This window comes from Aethalodelphis obliquidens, unplaced genomic scaffold, assembly GCF_003676395.1.
Source record: "Aethalodelphis obliquidens isolate GAN/ISIS:26980383/991018 unplaced genomic scaffold, ASM367639v1 scaffold175, whole genome shotgun sequence".
In the NCBI taxonomy this organism is placed as follows: domain Eukaryota; kingdom Metazoa; phylum Chordata; class Mammalia; order Artiodactyla; family Delphinidae; genus Aethalodelphis; species Aethalodelphis obliquidens.
The window spans coordinates 44,034-62,957 of NW_020838115.1; the positions used below are offsets into that span (position 1 = coordinate 44,034).

Genomic DNA, 18,924 nt, shown 5'->3' on the forward strand with positions numbered 1-18,924 from the left:
GCTAGGGAGTGATAGGAACAGGATGTAATTTAGCTTTGTGAAACATACATCTAGTTACAGACACTACAGATTAGTAACAAGTTAAATAAAACTAGGATTGATTAACACTTTCAGGCCAGTTTGTGTGTCTTCTCTAGCCTGTTCACTGTCCCCTTTACTTTCCTTATTTTCAGGAGAGGAAAAACTTCATTTCTATTTTTGCTGCAACACTGTTATGCTTAGTGAAATAAGTCAAACAGAGAAAGACAAATACGGTATGTTATCACTCGCATGTGGAATCTAAAAAATAAACAATAAATGTAACAGAAAGGAAATGAACGCACAGATGTAGACATCAAAGCAGTGGTTACCAGTGGGTAGAGGGAAGGGGGGAGGGGCAAGATAAGGGGAGGGGAGGGGATGAAGAGACACAAACTACTATGCATAAAATAAATAAGCTATAAGGATAGCCAATGTTTTATAATAACTTTAAATGGAGTATAATCTATAAAAATATTGAATCACTGGTTTCTAATATATTGTTATTACAATATAATACCGTAAATCAACTATACTTCAATTTAAAAAATGATCACCACAGTACGTCTAGTTAACATCCATTATCATACATGGTAGAAATCTTCTTTTCTTGTGATGAGGACTTTTAAGATCTACTCTCTTAGCAAATTTTAAATATGCAATACGGCCTTATTAACTATAGTCACATCCCCAGGACTTATTCATCACTGGCAGTTTGTACATATTGACCACCTTTACCCATTTCACCCACCCTCCACCCCCTGACTCTATAAGGTTTTTAAAAAATTCCATATAAAGTGAGATCATACGGGATTTTTCTTTCTCTGTCTGACATATTTTACCTAGCATAACACCCTGACGGTCCATTCATGTTGTCACAAATGGCAGGATTTGCTTCTTTCTCATGGCTGAATTACACACACACACACACACACACACACACACACACACACACACACACACACATACATATATATATATATAATTTGGCATATATATATGCCAAATGTCCTTTATCCATTTATCCATCAATGGAACACAGGGGTTTCTAAGTGTTGGCTACTGTAAATAATGCTGCAATGAATATGGGGGTACAGATTTCATTTTGAATTAAGAGTTTCTGTTTGCCTCATACAAATACCAAGTAGTGGAATTGCTGCATCATATGATAGTTCTATTTTCAATTTTTTGAGGACCTCCATACTGTTTTCCATACATTCCTACCAACAGTGTCCAAGGCTTCCCTTTTCTCCACACCCTTGCCAACACTTGTTAGTTCCCGTCTTTTTTTTTAACATCTTTATTGGAATATAATTGCTTTACAATGGTGTGTTAGTTTCTGCTTTATAACAAAGTGACTCAGTTATACATATATATATGTTCCCATATCTCTTCCCTCTTGAGTCTCCCACCCTCGCACCCTCCCTATCCCACCCCTCTAGGTGGTCACAAAGCACCGAGCTGATCTCCCTGTGCTATGTGGCTGCACAAATTTGCATGTCATCCCTGCACAGGGGCCATGCTAGTCTTCTCTGTATCGTTCCAATTTTAGTATATGTGCTGCCGAAGCAAGCACGTTCCCATCTTTTTGATATTAGCCATTCCAACAGGAATGAGGTGACATCTCTTTGTGGTTTGATTTCTCTGCTGAGTAGTGATTTTAGGTGCCTTTTTAACTATCTGCTGGCCATCTCTGTATCTTCTTTGTAAAAATGTCTATTCAGATCCTCTGCCCATTTTTTTGTTGGATATTTTTTCTATTATTTTTGTATGAGTTCTTCATATAATTTGAATACTAACCCCTTATAGGATATATGATTTGTAAAAATTTTCTCCCATTCAGTAGGCTGCCTTTTCATTTTGTTGTTGGTTGCTTTTTAGTTGGATGTTGCCCCACTTGTTTATTTTTGCTTTTGTTGCCTTTACTTGGATCAACGTCTTTGCATAAGTTCTGGAAACAACTGTTTCATAGTTTCCATGGATCATTTTTAGGGGAGAAGGTGAGTTGAGATGAACTACTAGTGAAAGGAGGGTCAATGGGTCGAACTATAGCCTCTGTACTGTAGGTGGCCTCAAGGCCACAACTGATAGTCATTGTCTCCCTCCTGTGCTATCCATTCTCAATTCCCCTCATCCTTGGATAATATCTCTGTGAAAATGGATGGCTTACTTCGTGGAGTAACCCTCACGCTCGTCCCCGAGTGAGTGTTCTGAGCCCTGGTCATCATTTCTTTCTCAAACCATGGCTGCTGTACTTGACCATTTACTGTGTACTTGACCATTTACTGTCAAAATTGGGAAAGCCAGTACCAAGAAATACCCCACAGGCTTGTTTTTAATCAATCATTTTCCAATTAAAAAATTTTTCCCCCCAGACATTTTTATCACCCCAAAAGGAAACTCTGTACCCATTGAGAAGATAGTACTTCGCTCTCTCTACCAGGCCCTGGAGACCACCAATCTGCTTTCTGTCTCTATGGATTTACTTATTCTGGATATTTCAGATAAATGGAATCATACAGTGTATGACCTTTGTGTCTGGCATCTTCAGCTTAGCATGATGTTCCTGAGAGTCATCCACACTGTAATATGTATTAGTATTGCATTGCTTAAAAAAATGTTTTTGGCCGTGTAACTGATATTTAATTGTTCCATTCCTTTTTATGACTGAATTACTATTCCACTGTATGTATAGACCACAATTTGTTTATTCATTCATCCAATGATGGACATTTGGATTATTTCCATGATTTTTCTATTGTAAATAGTGCTGCTATAAACGTGTGTATGTAGATTTGAGTGTTTATTTTCAATGATTTAGGAGTGGAATTGCTGAGTCATATGGTAATTCTATGTTTATCCCAAAAAACACACTCCAAGAAACTTCCTGAAAGTCTGTACTTGTCTCAGAAGCAGCTTTTCAGGAAACATGACATGCAACAGTATGGACAGTGTCCCATGAGAGCTTATTTGTGATGTCTGGGGGTCTGGAGTTGGAAAGGGCTTCCCTTAGGAAGTGGCAGCTAAACTGAGGGCAAATTCAATGTTTTTTCCTTCCTTCCTTCCTTCCTTCCTTCCCTCCTTCCCTCCTTCTTTCCTTCAGAGGGATGACATAGATGTTTTACACAGTATATCCTTTTAAAACTTTTGCATTTGAACCCTGAACTTATTCATAAGACAAATGAATGATTATTTTAAGCAGGGTATTAGGGTTCAAATTATTAATATCATAGAACCATTACAGTGACAACTTGGATTGGAAACAATTTATTAGGAAAAAATATGGAAGCTTTTTTATAACAATTTTGATAAATAAAAAACTTGACAAATCAGTGTATAGAAAGAATATTGGTTATTTGGGAAATTGTATCATAAAATGGATGGGCTCCACAAATTCTTCAATGTACTTGAAGAAAAGAGTGCTAAGTCAGTTTGGGCTGCTGTCAAAAAGTACCATAAATGGGGCAGGGTGGGTGCTTGTAAACAACAAAAATGTAATTCTCAGTCCTGGAGGCTGGAAGTCTGAGATCTAGGTGTCGGGATCATTGCCTTCTGGTGAGGACTCTCATCCGGGTTGCAGACTGTCCACTTCTCATTGTGTCCTCACAGGGCAGAGAGCAGAGAGAAAAAGCCAGCTCTCTAATGACTCTCACAAGGATAAGAATCTCATCACGAGGGCTCCATCCCGATTCGCTCATCAAATCCCAAAAGACCCACCTTCTAATACCATCGCATTGGAGGTAGCGTGTCAACATGTGAATGCTGGGGGGACCCAAATATTCAGTCTATAACAAGTACTAATGGGGAAATGAGAGCTTCTCTTGAGGATGTTAAGGGCTGCTACAAAGATCAACAGTACCTGTGTTTCCAGAGAGAACTACAATATAGAATAAGTTCTATAAGGCGTTCACAGAATAGATTCATCTTTCTTCCTGAAAACAGTCCTTGGTAACCAGGGACCCATTCCTGGAAATTCACTCTTGCTCAAGGAAATCCATCCTCTCATTAAAAAAAAAAAAATCTTATGAAGCTACATGAATGACACAAAGGACTTTTCCCAGCTCTAAGATTCTGTGTGTAAAACCTGTTAGTCTATATTTATTTTCAAAAGATAGACCCTCTGTGGGGTCTCCTCCCCCGGGGGGGGGGGGACCCCCCCACTTGTGTCCCAGCACCCAGGTATGGCTTCCTCAAGTTTGGGTGAAGCCCCCAGCCTCCTTGGGCTCTGCAGCCGGGCGGTGGGCTCGGGGGAAGGAGCACCGTCTCCGGGGTTTCTCAGCAGGAGATGCCAGGGCTGCCGCGCAAGAAGCCAGCAGCCCTGGGTGGGGCGCAGACTCGCCAGGCCTGGGTGTCCCTGCTGCGCACGGCTGTTGAAAACAGGCTCCGCGACGAAGCTCTGCCTGGCAAACGGGGACGGTGGGCGGCTCCAACCTCCCCTTCCGTCGGCACAGCCCCATCGCAGCCCTCTCTTCCAGCAGGCAAAGCCTGTGACCTGCGGCCAGACAGCTCCACACCCTCACGCCCCAGTGCTCGCCGCACGCCGGGATCAGGCACAAGCCCTGTGCTGGCCTCTCCGGACGGCTCGAGTGGGATGGCTTCTTTGGCGTGCCCGTCACCTACCCCGAGCCCAGGGGCTGGCAGGGAGGTCTGAGGGCCGCTCGGGCCCGGGCGGGGCGGAGGCACGGGCTTCGCGGCTGGGCCGGCCCTCCTCGCCGCCTCCTGCCTCTGCGCCCATGCCGGCCCGGGATGGGCTTCCCGTGGCCCCGTCTCCTTCCCACCCCCGTCGCGCCTCTTGTCCCCCGGGCCGCGGGCTCCACCCGGAGCAGCACCAAGTCGTGAGGGTGCGGGAGGGCGCCCGCACTCGGGGCTTCCCCGACACCTACCCCCTGAGGAGGGTCTGACTGGCACCGTACACGAAGCGGCCCTGGCGGGAAGGAGACCAGGGGGGAGGGGTCGGTGGGGAGCTTGACTCGCAGTCACTTCCGAGGGGACGGTGAGCCCCCACGGCTGGGGGCTGACCAGCCTCAGCACTCCCACGAGGGGGTTGTCAGGAAGCAGGGACCCTGTCCCTGGGGCCCAGGGCTCTCCCGGGTCAGGCAGAGTCGCCAAGTGTGTCAGGCGCCGTGGACAGCTGAGGCACATTTTGCCCAAAGGTAAGTTCCAGCGCATCACAGATAGCAGAGGAAATACACACGGTGGTGAAAACTCCCTGTAGCTAAGGGTTGAAACGAGCCAATAATTCCTCCCGTTTCTCAGGGTGTTCCGTTTGGCTGTTAGTGAAATGTATTTCCAAGGAATGCAGGCATGTGGCTAAAAAGGCCAGCAGTGCCTGGGGGGTCACAGCGAGACCCTCCCATCTCGCTCCCCTGGGCCATCCTGTGCTCCGGGAGCAGAGCTCTCAGCCAGAAGTGAAACATAGTAGCTTCCATATCCGGATTCTAAGATTTTCTAAAGCCCTTTAAAGGCCCCCTTCTCTGAGTGGTGCTTGACCTGCTGGTGTTTGGGGCGGGAGGCTGGGCTGGGTGGAGGGTCTCAGCGCCATCCAGAGGGAAGGGCTTTGGAGGCCTGTGTGAGCCTGAGACCGGGGCCCAGTGCCCATGGCCGAGGGGAGGCTAGTGCTGACTCCAGCCATGCTGAGCCAGACGTCACCCTCCTACTCGACAACCCAGCAAAGCCTGTCGCTCACATTCCTGGCTGTGCTGCTTACACTTGCCCTCTGAGAAGGCCAACCTGGCAGAGCTCTGTTCCTGCCCTCTGGGCTGCTGGGAAGTGAGTACCTAGCCTGGGTGCTGGAGGGGAGGAGCCATAGATGTTGGAGGCCCAGTCCCCGCCCAGGGTGCTGTCCCTCTGCTGAGCTGAAACTTCTAATCAACGTTCTAATAAAACCAAAAGGGACATGATATTGTTCTACCACCTGTGCCCAACCAATGTTAGCCCTTTGTCATATGGAGCAGTGCTGTCTAATGGTAAAGCTTCCAGCATCAGATCCCCAATCCCTCTGCTACCCCCTCCCATGGGGGTTCAGTGGTTACATCTGTATTTCATAGAACCTGAAACTCTGATTTTACAAAGGAGCTGGAGGTCTGGAGAAGGAATTGGTCTGATCTCAGTTAAGAATGCAACTTTATACCTGGACGATACTAGAGCACTTTAGCACCTCATGTGTTTGAAAAGAGATCTTCACAAAGACCTCATGGGCAGGAGACACAGGCAGGAGAGGGGACAGACTGAAGCTCTGGAACTGACTGATCAAGTAGCAGAGCTCCAGCTGGCTTCCAGGCCTACCGCTGACTTACTATCACCAGAGCCATGTAACACACCTTCCACATAGAGAACCAGCAGAAAAATGAGTTTGAAGAGCATTTTAGCTAAATCCAAGATCATTCTGATCATTAGTGAAAGTCATTCTGTTCCTACATTCTGCCCACACCCTGATCCCCCTTCCTAGAACCAAATGGGTTTTGAGATTAAAGTGCAAGTGACATACCTGGGAGTGACCAGGCTTTACTTTATCATCTCTTTCTTCTTTCACGTGTGTTCCTGGTCTTACTCTTCCCGGTTCTTCTGCAGGGAGCGGTCCAGCAACACTGTCAAGCAAAATCACACACCTTAAGGATGACTTTCATGGACTCCTCACGTGGAGACAGTTTTCAAAAGGTCTTCCTTCCTACCTACACCCACCCCCCCCAAAAAAAAATCAACCTTCATCTCAGGAGCCCTAAAAGGCACATCTTACCTCAAGATTTAATATTTAATATGCTGTGTACCAGGCACTCTTCTAATTTCATATGTGTTTTAACTCATGTAATCCTCACAAGAGCTGTGTGATATGGGAGCTTATCTCCATTTTATAGATGAGGAAGTTGAGACCTAGAGTCATAGAACTTATCCAAGGTTATATAGCTAACGGGTAGTGCCAGGCCCATTTGCCTCAGAGAATCTGAATTTTTACAATATAATCTAGAAGAGAAATTTAATTGCAAATTATAAGAAAAAAATTGCACATTAAAGAAGATGACAAGTTTTCATCTATCCCGTTAGAGAAAAACACACTGTCTTTCACACACGTACATCTTGTATTGGCAGGGATTTTCCTTATTAAGCAATTATTTATTAACCGCCTACATTGTGCTAGGCACAGGTGCTGGGGATAAACACTTAATAAAATACACCCCCTATCTTCAAATAACTTGCACTCTATGTGAGGAAATAAGCCAACAGTTGTAGTAGAGGTTATATACCAAGTGATACATCGCTGATGGCAGTATAAAATCTCAGAAATCTTTTGGAAAGAAGTTTGGAGATAGCTACCTCAGAGCCTTAAAAATGTTCATTTGCTTTGACCTCAAACTCATTTTTATGGATTTATTGCAAGAACGTTATTCTCGATATGGAAAAAAGCCTTCATGTATAAAAACAGTTATTTTGTCTTATAATATTGAAAAGTTGGAAAGAATTTAAATGTGTAAAGTGGTTAACCAGTAAACCCACTCAGTGGAATATTTTGTAGCCCACACAAAAAAATCAAGGTTATGAATCCCCTGATTATGTGAGAAATGATTGATTTCAATGTTAAATGGAGAAAAGGTGAACAAAAAATTTGATATCCAATATGATGGGAGCTTTGTCCCAGAAAAATCACCCTAGCTAGTGTACAGAAGGGAGGAAGGGAGAGCAGATGACAGGAAGGAAAATTATTCCAAAGCCTTATCATTAGTCTTACATATTTAATAGAATATCAAGCAATTTTACTTTAACTTTTTTCGCTCCATATTTCCATGTAAAGGACATGAATTATTAATACTTTGTGGGAGGAGGGTACACTTTTTCACAAAAATTTAACACTGTGTTCTAATTCCCTCCACTAGAGGGAGAAACTGTTTCATGTAATTGCACTTTGATGTGCTATGTAGAACCAGTCAGGAAGTTTTACTCTACTTTCCTCTGACTGTGGTGAGGGTTTTTTTGTTTGTTTCCTAATTTGTTTAGACATTCTTTGAAATCAGTTTTAGAAGATTTATTAAACCTATATTATATTGAAAGTAGAGGAATTTTGCAATTTTTTCCTCTTTTTCCCCCATTGAAAACTTGGCTGGCTTTAGTAATGAAACATTAAAGAATTTGAAGTTCTTAGACTGTCAGTTTTTTAAACATGATCTGAATATAAAAGTATATGTTCATTGAGCAAATTTTTGAAAACAATGAACAACTCATTGAAGGAAATAAAAGCCACCTCTGCATGTACACACACCTAATCTGCTCTTTTGTCTGAAAAATGTATGAAAAATATTTTTGTCTTATCACTAAATAATCTTCTACATCAGAGAATTTGATTAAGCTTATGCACCATCTCCCAGGAAAAACGGACAGATATATTTTGAATGTAGAACTCCTGAAGCCCATTCATTAACTCTGGTTGAGACCTGTTGTCATTATTTTCTTAGTGGTTTCATAGCGCATTCCTTAATACGGTGAGCTGTTTTTGTTTAAACCAATCCCAATTTGGAGGCTCTTAGCTTTCTTCTAGGGCTTGGTTATATACAATCTTATGACATCATGTTGGTAGATAAATCTTTGCCCACAACTTTGATTTCCTTAGGGTAAACCCCTGATGTAGGATTGTTGTAAGGTACCAAAAGCTACTCTCCAGAAAGTGATACCAGCTCCTCTCCCAACGATGGCATATAATAGAGTTCCTCATTCTTTAAGTGATTGTTCAAAGCAGCTAAAATGTATAAATATACCTTACTGTTTTCATAAGTGTAGGTATTCTGATTATTTATCGCTGCATAGGAAACCACCCTGAAACAGTGGCTTAAAACAATGAAAATCGTTTATTTTGTTCATGAACCTGGAGGTTGAGTAGCATATTAATTCTTTTACTACACTCTTACTGACTGAAAACAATACCTATTTGACTAGCTCACAGTTCTGTAGGTCAGAAGTCCAGGCACAGCGTGACTGGGTTTCCTGCTCAGATACACACTGGAACATGTGGGTTCCCTCCCAAGAGTGTTAAAGCATGTGAAATTTAAGTGTAAGACATTGAGCCCCAAACGTTGGATGTTCACCATAGTTTGTGTGGGTCACAGAGCTGAAATCAAGATGTCAGTCTGGCTGTGTTAGCATCCAGAGGCTCTGGGAAAGAATGGCTCCAAGATTCTTTGGCTTGTTGGCATAATTCAGATTCTGCAGTTGCAGGACAGAGGTCCCCATTTCCTTGCTGGCTGTCAGTTGGGGGACAGTCTCAGGTCCTAGAGGCCTCTCTCTTGCCTTCCCTGCCATAGCATTAGACTTCTTCAGAGCCAGCAATGGAGAGTCTCCCTCTTGTCCCTTTTGTACTTCAATTCAGGAAGAGTTCAGGTCCTTTTCATGGGGTGCCTGAGTAGGTCACATCCACCTAGAATAATCTCCCTATCTTAAATAATCAACTGATTTTGAACTTAATTCCGTCTGCAAAATCCCTTCACTGCAGCACCTAGATTTAGAGTTTGATTGGGTAAGTGGAAGGTTTGTGTACTTCAGTAAGTAGGAGTCTTAGGGGCTCTGTTAGAATTCTGCCTATTGCAAGCAGTGTCCCCACTTCACGGACCAAAGTGTCTTATTTCCTGAAACTCCTAAGGAAGTTTATCAGTGTTCATTTTATTTCAGTGACCTTGGTGAATGGGAAGACCACCACCTCCGTGAGCAGGAATGGCACCCAGCGTCCTGAGTCCACAGTGTGGCTCTGCTACTTAGTGGTGTGACCTTGGCTGTGCTGCTCTACTTACTCTACTTCTCTGCCTCTGTTTCCCTCATCTGTAAAATAGGGCTCCCCTGGTGGCGCAGCAGTTGAGAGTCCACCTGCCGATGCAGGGGACATGGGTTCGTGCACCAGTCCGGGAGGATCCCACATGCCACGGAGTGGCTAGGCCCGAGAGCCATGGCCGCTAAGCCTGCTTGTCCAGAGCCTGTGCTCCTCAATGGGAGAGGCCACAACAATGAGAGGCCCATGTAATGCAAAAAAACAAAAAGAAAAACATGGAGTTAGTGATCATTCTTTCCTCGTAGGGTTTTTTGTTTTATACATTTATTTTATTTATTTATTTTTGGCTGCGTTGGTTCTTCGTTGCTGCTCCCGGGTTTTCTCCAGTTGTGTCGAGTGGGGGGCTACTCTTCGTTGCAGTCTGGTGGCTTCTGTTTTTGCGGAGCACAAGCTCTAGGCACGCAGGCTTCAGTAGTTGTGGCACATGGGTTCTAGAGCATAGACTCGGTAGTCGTGGCACACGGGCTTAGTTGCTCCACGGCATGTGGGTTCTTCCCGGACTAGGGCTTGAACCCGTGTCGCACTGTGCCAGCAGGGAAGCCCCCTTTTAGGGTTTTGATGATTAGATTATTTAACACCCAGGGAACTCCAGGAACAGTGCTTGACTGTGAATTGCTTTAAAAGTGATTACTTTTTTAAAACATGCTTTTGAATCTGCAATTAGGCAATTCAGGTATGTTAAGTGTGTTCATTAATAGGACTTCCTGCTATAAAGAGACCCACAAATAAAAATTGAATTTTTCTTTCTTGGTCTTAACTTCTTATTTCTGACTTAATATGTTATACGCATATGTCTTTTATGGTGGGCTGCCACAAATTTATGTTGGAAAGAGTGGAATTTAAATAAATCTTACCTATGTTAATTTGATAGATTTTGATAATTCATTCCACTAGCATTGTATGATATTACCAGTAGCAGAAAATATTGGTGATTGTACATCTAATAAGTTGGGTTGGGTATGATTTAGGACTTTTAAATGTAAGCATTAGATATTTTGCTCACTAAAGTTAATTCTTAACATTCAGCAGAGCTGTAATATGTTTTATTCAAATCAGATTCTATATTTCATTTTCTAATTCAAGAGAAACTTAAAGCAGGTAATTTTCTAGTGTGGAATGAGGCTTCATTATGAATTGAACTAGTTAGAAATGTGATCTTTTGTGAAAGAACATTTATAAAACAATAACTTTGGTTTATTTATATACCACCTAAGTGTTATATAGGAAACTTTGTTGGGTACCTGTGGGTTTTGATTATTATGTGATATGGTCTCTGTCTTTACTGGTGGAGAGTTAGGTTAATTACAATTAATTACATTTTGAGTGTTTTAGTTTTGTTCCTTGAAAATAAGCAAGACTACTTTTGATGACAATGAGAAAAAATCATGTCAGACATTTTATAGCTGGAACATGAAAATGTCCACTTAAGAAATATGAATTTCTCTTTGTCTGAAGCCCTTCATGCCCACTCATTGACAAGCATGATCCTGGATGATGAAGGTGTTTTGGGCAGCACTGAGAATTCTTTTCAGGAGTTCCGTGCTTTCTTGGATCTCCTTAAAGATGCTGGGTTAGTTCATTTCTCTTCATGGCGTTCTTCTCTTTGCAACTATAATGGTAGTTTGCTGAGGAACTGGAGCAATTTTCATCACTTCTGTGGCCATATTTAGTGTAATTATAGGTAATATATTTGATTTTTTAAAATGAGGAATTAAATTTGTTAAGAAATGCAAATAAGGAAACCTGCTTTGGTAGAGTGGGGAGCTCATTATAAAAGAGTAACCTGTAGATAGAGTAAGTAGTAGGTGTAGTTTTTTGTAAAGGCTAAATTGAAGGCAGTTTTCATTGAAAATATTCGGGAATGCATAAGAATTTTCCTATCTTTCACTTATTTTGCTTGTTTGATAAGTCTGAATTCAAGTTATTTTTGCCTTAGACATAAATTATTATTAATCTGCAGGGGAGATATAGGTCAGTGGTTCTCAACTGGGAGCAATTTTGCTGGAAGAGGGAAGTGGAGATTGATAGTTGATGGAGTGGTGTTTTCTCAGTGTGTTAGTGTTGGGAAGGAAGGAACAAACACATTCTTGGAAACTGGAGGAAAGTTGGTAAAGAAGTGTGGGAATAGAGGTGTGAGAGGTAGTGGACGAGGTGCGTGGCAGATGTTGAAGCTGCTAGTCAGTTTTTTAAATGGAGCGGTAATAGGTAAGGAGATGGGATGTGTCCTAGAGGATGAATCTAGAAAGGGCTGAGAATTTGGGGGAGAGAGAGGCTTGTAGTCTGGAGTAGGATGTTGGCTTTTAAGAGTTTAGAAGTATTTCATGATTGTAGGTCTGGAGAAGTCTAAACTGCTCTTATGTGATTATAATAACCTTTGTCTTTTCTCCTTTCCTGCTCTGGTCCAGACTTGGGCAGCTGGCCACAATGGCTGGTATAGATCAGTCAGATTTTCATTTACTAGGTCGTCCCCAGATGAATTCTACTGTTAGTAGTCCACGTAAAGAAGAAAAGAAGACACTTGAAGAAGAAAAATCAGAATCAAAACAGGGTGCCCCAGGACAAATGCAAAATATCCAAGTAAGTGGACAGAACAGCACTTAAGGATTCTAAGAGTGATTAGCAAAAACGGAAGTAACCAGGTCAAGGAGAAAACAATAATGATCAGCCTCTAATTGTTCACATGCTCAGGAGCTAGAAGACTCTGGAATCCTTTCCAAATCAGAGATTAGTAAATGTGTGCCCATTTCATGACACTGTATTTTTGTAAATAAGGAGACTGGAAGTTCTCTAGAAAATTTATGAGTTAAAGCAAACTATCCATAATGAAGAAAGAAAACATTAGAGAAAATATTCCAGATTTTAAATTGTATAAATGTCTTTTCTATTTATATGCAGTCAGCTTACAATGAAGGAACACTAATGAAGGTACACATACTGTTATAATTTTTAAAATAAGTAATCCAGACATAGCTAATAGGTAACATATTACAGTAAATCACCTGGTTATGAGAATGGGAGGGGAAAACCCATCAGCTTTTCCTCTAGCCTTACTTGGAGCTCCCATCAACCAATCTCAGACTGGTGTTGAGAACTGACAGTTTGAGAACACAGCCTGGTCACAAACTATATACTGTTTGCATGTGCCTGGAGGACAGAAAAGAAATTAATTACCTTAAAGAATAGGGTTTTATTTTTAGTGAGGGAAAGGAAATGGGTAATAACTACCTCAGTCACCAAAGTCTGAAAATGTAGCAGACATAGCCTTGGATATAGCTAGGTTAAGCTGAGAGTAACTTGGCAAGATATCATTAGAAAAAAACTGGCTCTGAAATCTTCTGAATAATCAATTTACTGTGTTAATAATAAGATCACAGAGTAACATTGAAGTTTTGAATTCTAATTTTTAATGGTTGGCTTTGTTCATCACTGAATTTTTGTCTTGTCTTTTGTTTTTCCCTCCAGTTTCAGAAAATTACAGGTGATGCTAGGATTCCTTTGCCTCTCAACTCCTTCCATGTCCCAGTGTCTACTCAGGAGGCCTTAGAAACTTCCAAAGACAACCTGGGGGTCCCAGTCACAGAGCAGTGGCAGGAGTCTTGTGAAGATTTCATTGCTAGAACATATTCTCCCTTCAGCAGACGTCATTTCTGGAACTGGAAGTCAAAGAAAAGAAGAGGAATTATCTAGAAATAACAGGTATTCTTCAGAGAAAATGAGCAAAGCAGGTGAATATACCAAAAAACACTGCTAGGAAACAACCTGGGAAGGACCTGCATTCCTGCTCTGACTCACCTGTAAAGCAGAAAAGCAAAGGAATTGGGCAAAATTCTTTGGTTAATAAACCAATTAAAAGTGAGTCTTCGGAAAAACACATTTCTGTTAAGAAAGAGAGTAGAATAGTGACTGTTCCATCAAAGAAAACTAAAAGTAAACTCAATCTACTAGAACATTCTGAAAGTGATACTCTTGGATCTGATTGTGAATTTCAGGAAAGCATCCATACTCTATCATGCCTAACATAGGTCTAAATCTTTTAAAATTATGTTTTTGCCTTCAAATTTTAATACATTACTTATGTTTTTATTATAGCATATGGTGGTTTCAGTTACTTGACTGGAAGCCATTAAGAGAAAGATTTATCTATACTTTTTTATTATAATGAAAGTTTTGGTGTACTTTTCCATGTGACACTTTGCACCATTCATTCAGCTAGTGTTTACTGAGGGCTTCATATGTACAGTACTTTTCTGGGTGCTATTGTTTTCAGCAGCGAACAAAATAAAGCCTTTACTCTCCTGGAACGAGCACTCTGTGTTGGGAGAAAAAATAAACAACAAAGCAGGGTAAGGGTTAAAAAGAGATGGGATTTATAAATGGAATAGTTTTACCATTTGGTTAAACATCAAACTATTATAGATCACATGGCCAGAAGCCATTGAGGTATTTTAATTCACAATAACCAGAGAGCCTCAAACATTTACTAAGGCACTTATCTGTGTTTATGGATTACAGCAACGCTCTGAGGTAGGGAACTGTTACCATCCCCGTTAATAGATGAGCAGTCTGAGGAGACATTATGTGAGTTGCCCAGAATTACACAGCTGTAAGTAAGTGGGAAGCTGCGATATGACCCGAACCCATGCTCTTTTTTTTTTTTAATGTATGGACTTTATTATGTTTCATTTGTTTCTGATTTATGTGAATTTTTTCTTTAAAGATTTTTTCTGATATCGACCATTTTTAAAGTGTTTATTGCATTTGTTACAGCATTGCTTCTGTTTTATATTTTGGTTTTTTGGCCGGAAGGCATGTGGGATCTTAGGTCACCCACCAGGGATCGAACCTTCACCCCCTCCATTGGAAGGCAAAGTCGTAACCACTGGACCACCAGGGAAGTCCCCCTTCTGTGACTATTTTTATGGCAATTTTTTTAAATTTTATTTTTTTATTGACGTATAGTTGAATTACAGTGTTGTGTTAATTACTGCTGTACAGGAAAGTGACTCAGTTACACATTTATCTACATTCTTTTTCATATTCTTTTCCATTACGGTTTATCACAGGATATATAGTTCCCTGTGCTCTACAGTAGGACCTTTTTGGTTTTTTTAAATACATCCACTTTTTAAATAATAAATGTATGTATTTATTTTTTTATTTTTGGCTGTGTTGGGCCTTTGTTGCTGCACACAGGCTTTCTCTAGTTGCGGTGCGCAGGCTTCTCACTGTGGTGGCTTTTCTTGTTGCAGAGCACAGGCTCTAGGTGCATGGACTTAAGTAGTTGTGGCACCGTCTTAGTTGCTCTCTGGCATGTGGGATTTTCCCAGACCAGGGCTCGAACCCGTGTCCCCTGCATTGGCAGGTGTATTCTTAAACACTGCACCACCAGGGAAGTCCCATGTAGGACCTTTTCATTTATCCATCCTGTATATACACAAGTTTGCACCTGCTAATCCCAAACTCCCAATCCAACCCTTTCACACACCCCTCCCCCTTGGTAACCACCAGTCTATTCTCTATGTCCTTGCTTATGTTTCTGTTCACAGATAGGCAGAACCCAGGCTCTTAATTGATTTGTTATCCTGTTTCCTTGTTAAGAGAGGAAGGGTTTAAGGAAGGCACTGAGAGAGAAGACAGTGAGCACTAGAAGTGCAAAACAATGGGGCTGTCGAAAGCACACCTGTCTCCTTCCCCCATCGTGAGCAGAATTTTTAAATGGCAGAGTATGTAAGAGTATGTGATGACACATCTCTGGATTAAATTATGTCTCCCTGGTAAAACATGTACAGATAAGTGTTTAGTTCATTCAGACTGAAAGGTGAGAGCAGAGAACAGCTGGAGTGTCAGATTTCTTCTAGAAGGTCCTGCCTGATTGTTACTAAGAGGGCTACTACAGTACTAGTTAGTTCATTAGTCATGGATTGGGTGTTAGAGGAGTGAAACAATGAGCAAGATGTAGCGTTGGCCCTTTAGCAGTGGAGTGAGAGGGTAGACGCACTGCAGATGTCTCATCCTGCACGTGACATGCTGTGACGGGCATATTCAGGGCGTTTGGTCAGTGTTTGTGGAAGAAGAGGGGGAGCTGTGAGGCAAAGAAAAGTCATCGAAAGAGGCAGTCCCTAAGCTAAGTCTTAAAGGACTCATGAAAAACTGGTGAGTCAGCCGGTGAAGGGAAAGGACACTCAAGGCAGAGAGGATAGCGGAAGTCCAGAGCCGTGAGTGTGTGAGGGGTGTGTTACGGAGCCACAGGCACAGGCTCTGGAGGATCAGTGCAGTGTCACCAGGCAGTGGCATGTGCCCCTAAAGGAGGCCGTGAGGAGGAGGAGAGCGGGTCTTAACCACTCATGTGCGTGGAGCTGGTTTCCTCAGAAAACAGCTAAGAATGGAAAGGACAAGTTCAGGTGGCATTTTAGACCATTGACGTCTGTATGGATGAGGAATTTGAAGAAGCCTGGAGACAATTATGCCCCACTCTTCTGAGGAGCAGTGTTTTTTATTTTCAAGTGGGACATTCATGCTGCCACCTCCTCTCCTGTCCCTACTGAGAGGTTTATAGGCCGGCAGAAGGGAGAACCTGGCTTAAGTAAAGTTAATCAGGTTTCTTTATGGTACAGCTCCTCAGGGCTGCTTTAGGCTAGTGTTCATTCTGGGTCGTCACAGCAGGCGTATGGTATACAGCCATCCTCAAAGCTATTTGACTCTAGTGTCCTTTTTTAACAGAAGTGTCTAACAACTGGTTCCACCAAACAGCAATTTGGTAACTTCTAGACCAGGTAATAGCAAGAAGAAAGGGGTCTGAAATAAGGTATAGATGAAGGGAGGAAATAAGTTTTAATTGTATTTGGGAAATTACAAGCAAGACTTGATCTTGGGAAGTATGGAAGAAGTAGGAGGCGGAGGCTGAACCCCCATCTGTGTGACTAAGGTTGGGTGGTGGTATCATTGAGTTTGGAAATAGGGGATAAAGAACTGAATTGGGAAAAAGACTTTAGTTCTGGACATGTTGAGTTGTAAAGCACGTGTAGAATTCAGGAGACACACTGGTAGATAACTGGACATGCACGTGAAGACATGGAAAGATAAAAATTTGAGTGTCATCAGCACATATCAGCAGTCATTAAAATCATGAACATGGATGAGATTTCAGAGAATTGTGAGTACTGACAATGTTTAAGTAATAAGCAGAGAAAGAATTCTGGGAAGGAGAGAGGTAATAGAGTTTCAAGAAGGAGGAAGTAGATGACAGTGTCATCCTTCAGAGAATGTGAGTGTCCATTGGATTTGGGCAGTTAGGTCCCCAGTGACCTTAGAGAAGTTCAGTGAAGTGGTGGACAAAAAGCCAGATGGCAATAAATTGAGGGTGTAGGGCTGCCTGTGGGGGCCAGGTGGGGCTAGTGAAGACAGTGGGAATAGGCAACTCTCAAGGAGTTTGGATGAAAAGAGAAAATAATTAGCAAAAAAGAATTTTTTAGAATGAGGACTTATATTTTATATGTTGAAATGAAGGAACTGATAAAAGTGATCCTGAAGATGTAGATAATAATTTAGAGAACTGGGGAATCATGGACATATGAATAAGAAAAAAACTTTGCACAGTCTATAAAAATCACCTGTATCCTTCGAGTTGGATGGATACTGGTAAGTTTGGGAGGAAATAAACGTAAGAAGAGATAGAAGTTAATTGAATTTTCACTTATTTGTAATAAGTTTATCCTTAGGAGGATACTTTCATGGTGTTTGATCACAGATGAGTTTGGGCATTGCTATCACTCAATAGTGTTAAGCATCTGTCAGGCTCTCTCCTATACTATATATTAATTTTTTCTCTGTGAAGCAAATATTTATTGGCGGCCTGTGGGAATAAGATACACCTAGGTCCTCTTTCCTTGGTATATTCACAAAAGCCTCGGAAACTAAATTTTGAAGTCAGGCCATACTAAGGCCTGGCATAATAAGTTTTCATCGTTAACAGTTTTTTTGTGTTTGTGGGGTTTTTTTGTTTTTATTTTTTTGAAGCAAGGATAAGACACTGTCTTAACTCAGTAGTTGCCCATTGATTAATAAATCTGAGAAGACATTGATGAAGCATGGTATTTTGAATATCCTTTCCACAGCATAGGTAATGGGCCATCCTGAAACTCTGGTGAGATGCTTATCATTTTCAGATTTTGGAGTGGCAGAGAAAACCCTATTACACATTGAATTATCACTAGAAACATGAATTCAGCCAAATAAAAACAGTGCCTCTGCCTACTGAGGTTGTCAATTTCCATCTTAACAAAAGTGAACATTTCTCCTTTAGATTAAAATCAAGAAAATCCCCTCTGTCCAGGATTCAATAATGGGGTGCAAGAAAGAGGAAAACTGAAGCTATTCCCTCTTTACACCTGAACAGTGAATTTATTCTGATATCAAATATTTTTTATGATTCTGTTATGACCAGGTGCTTTATTGTGTTTAGAGATCAAGTTACTGTTCATACTTGGTAAGTAAGAAAAATCCATGTTTTAGGACTCTGAATAGTAACTTTATATATTGTATATATATATTAAAAATAAATATATATATTATATATAATATATATTCCACCTATTCAACAAAATTGTAATTTTCATCATCTCTTACGAATGATGAACTGTATTCACTCTTTGGAAAGGGCTTATAGGGAATTAAAGTCTCCATATACTTTCTATATAAGACCATAGAAACCAAATTCTCAACTGGGAGCAAACTTAGGTTTTGCTATGAAGGTTTATGCTTGCCTGGCCTTAGAGTGACAGGCCACGAACTCAAGGTGGAGTATTTTTCCTCTAAGTTACTTTTTCACTGATGCCACCCTGAAAAAATTTGGAGGGAGTATTTTTTGAAATAGCTTTATCTCAGTAACCCTTTAAAAATGCATCAGGGTATGGGGAACATAACTGTCAAAATGTTCAAGCAACTCTTGTCGATTTAAGTGTAATTGATCAGGAGTAATTCAGGAAGGAGCTGGGTACAAAAGACAAAAGACTCGAGGCTATTTCATGTATTGTTTTTGGCTTATTGTACAAAACAGAGAAAGTCTCATACACTCATGCAGTCAAGGTCCCCTACTGTTCTCT

General features: G+C 41.4%; 2 pseudogenes; one reads left to right on the forward strand and one right to left on the reverse strand.

Annotated features, from left to right (window-relative positions):
• Window positions 1–1,504: 1,504 nt before the first annotated feature.
• On the reverse strand, window positions 1,505–1,594 carry LOC113616589 (uncharacterized; annotated as a pseudogene).
• A 9,695-nt stretch (window positions 1,595–11,289) lies between these two features.
• Window positions 11,290–13,574, forward strand: LOC113616588 (centrosomal protein of 78 kDa-like; annotated as a pseudogene).
• Window positions 13,575–18,924: the final 5,350 nt, after the last annotated feature.